Source organism: Bactrocera latifrons, unplaced genomic scaffold (genome assembly GCF_001853355.1).
Source record: "Bactrocera latifrons isolate USDA-ARS-PBARC rearing strain unplaced genomic scaffold, ASM185335v1 scaffold_963, whole genome shotgun sequence".
Lineage (NCBI taxonomy): Eukaryota > Metazoa > Arthropoda > Insecta > Diptera > Tephritidae > Bactrocera > Bactrocera latifrons.
In genome coordinates this window covers 45,917-48,857 of record NW_017537671.1, presented here as the reverse complement: position 1 = coordinate 48,857, position 2,941 = coordinate 45,917, and positions in this window count along the sequence as shown.

Sequence of the window (2,941 nt, the reverse complement as noted above, 5' to 3'; positions counted from 1 at the left end):
CCATAAGCCTTTAACTTGGTTGCATAACATAAAAAAATCTAATATGAAGCTACAAAGGTGGAAAATTCTACTAAATAAATATGATTTTGAAATTATGTATATTAAAGGAAGGGATAATACTGTTGCTGATACTATAAGCAGATACTTTGCTTCAAATAATCATAATTTCTTAGATAGATATATATACAATAATTTTAGAAATAGTAAAATTGAAAGTAAAAATATAGCATACCATAATCCTACGTCATTAGATGCAACTGTACACAACGCATTAGAAGATAATTTAAAATATATTATATACTAGCTGACCCCGCAGCCGTTGTCCTGCGTGAAATGATGCTAACATTGCGCGTGCACTTAAGGAATCGTAGTTACGATAATTTGGCCAATGTTCGGATAAACATTCGTGATGAGTTCATCTTTCGTGAATTGATAAACGGGGAATGGAATTGATATCAAACCACCGGAAGTATCAATCGGAATTTTTTCCAATTTTTAGCGAAGATGATGCAAAATGTCTTTGGCAAAGTTACTTTTGTTCGATGGCTTATTTCTCCAAAACTTGCACACACCGTACCAGTCACAGTTCGCAATGACCCAAATGAAGTTGAACCGCGAACATTAATCGAAGGTAGAAACCATCGTCATTTTACGGGTGTATTGTATAAATTAACTGAGAATACACTGTGTTTAATTTGATAATAATACTAACCACACGTGCACACAATATAAATATTACTTTTATATAAAATGTATGCCGATGTTAAAAAGGGAAATTAGTACCCAAAATATTTATCGCGCAAGGTCGTCGTATCACGTCAGTTTCGACTTAACCTTAGCGCGCAGGAGATATACTTCGGGGCGAAAGGTACTTTGCGAATAGTGTCGAATGGTTTCGTCGCGGCGCACTGTGTGAGGGGAAGTGATGGGCGAACTATATGGGACGAATTGTGTAAACGAATTGTAAATCCCATCCCGATGTCCATCCTTTTTGTTGAGTGGGTGCGGGTGTGGTGAGTTGCGTTGCTGTGGTGATTTGGGTTGCGTATCAGCTGTGGTAAATTAAGCTGTCTTATTAGGGTGTGCCAGTTTTCCCGGGTAGAGTGGGTAGATGCTTAACTCATTTAAACATCCTGGGCCCCCTAGGCGAATATTTTGCCTAGTATTGCGTATGTATGTATATGCTGTTGCATATATTTCAGCGTACTGCTGGTATAGTTTCCGGGGGTGCATAATACATACTGTAAACCCTAGAAATGCCTTTGGTTTTAAAGATTATATTTGGTATTTACATACATATGTTTGGTTTCAGGTGCGTACAGTAAGAAACTGTATTTTACATATTTATGAGTTTTTAACTGCTTTTCATAGTTATTATATTTACGGTTGTTTCTTGATAGGTTAAGATTTGTGTTCTTGTTTCAAATTTCTTTACCATCGGCTTGTTAAACTATTTTTTTTATTATTTACCTTTTCTGCGGCTTATCGGCTTATAAGGGATAGTAACTCCACGCCTGGCTCAGATGTGGCCAGAATGGATTAGATTTAGGACTATGATTTAGAGGGATTTTGCGAGAGAATGGCCGTGAATGGAGAACGAATTTGATTCTTGTCGATACTGTACACAATGGTTCACAGTTAATTTGAAGTTTTGTACAGCTGATTGCCATAACCCACACGTATGAGGAGCGGTTGAATAGTTGCGATAACAGCGACCTTAGCTTGGTAAGAGTAGGTACGTCAATGTATCGCATTGGGAGTATACTGTTCCCAAAACTTCCTTTCTGATTTATTTATACTTGAAAATTTAAGAAAAGTATCGGTTTTCCGACTTTTTGATACAACTGTGTTATATTTTATGTTTTTAGTGCGTATGCAATAATTTGGCGTTTAGTAGCCCGCCACCGCTCTAGGATTTGTTCTTCATTTTCATTATTGCCGAAAGTCATCCTGCGGGGCCGAAAAGTTGTATTTATTTGAGTTTTTAAGATTGTTAGACCGAAATCTTACTTTGTTCTTTCTACCAATATGTGAAGTATAGGAAAATTGTAGCTCGAGTAGTTGTAGCTTTAGAGAGTCTTCACAATACTGATCTTCTAGAGTTTGAAATTTCCTTAAGTGTGAATTAAGGTAATTATTTGTGTTGTACTCAACTTGAGTTGGTATGGTAGTAACTAGTTCGGTAACTAGTCCACTTTGTGTTTCACTGTTCAACGTTTGAGTTATGCGTGCCTTTGAGCAACATGCTGTCACTTGGCAGTTTTTAGAATTTTGGTTTTCGGGATTTGTGTTTGCAATTAATCACGTGGTTATTTTTGTATATGCGCTCCTTTGAGGTAAGATGCGATATGTGCAGTAATGAAGCATTGTATTGTCTTTTGTGACAATATAAGCAATTAAATTTGCTTTTACAATTATTAAGATTGTGTGAGTGGGACAAGCAGTTTGTACAGAGTCTTTTTAATTTTTTAAACTTCTCGCAAGTTTTAAGCTTATGCCCTCTTGTGCATAGTTCACATGACGTATGTTTTCTTTGTTCGGATGTGAACGATTGTGTTTTGTTAGACATTCTGTTTAAATTGGTTTTGTTACTAACTTGGGGTCTATTTAAGCTTCCACTTTGGTCATGTTTGTTCCTAGTTTTGATTATTTTTTCTTCTAACCTTTCCGCAATTTCATATTGGGTGGTGAGAAAATCTTTCATTTGTTGCCACGTTGGCATTTTTTTTCGTGATGAGAGCGATTGCTCCCATAGAAGTAACGAGTTTTCTGATAATGCTGCGGTGCATATGTTTACCAAAATAGGGTCCCTGCTGTCTGTGGGGATATTCAGTGTCGATATAACCAACAAACAATTAGAAACAGTGGATTGTAATTTGATGAATTCTACACTTGTTTCTTTCAAATTCATTAGTGTCGTTACTTGCTTATCGACCAATAT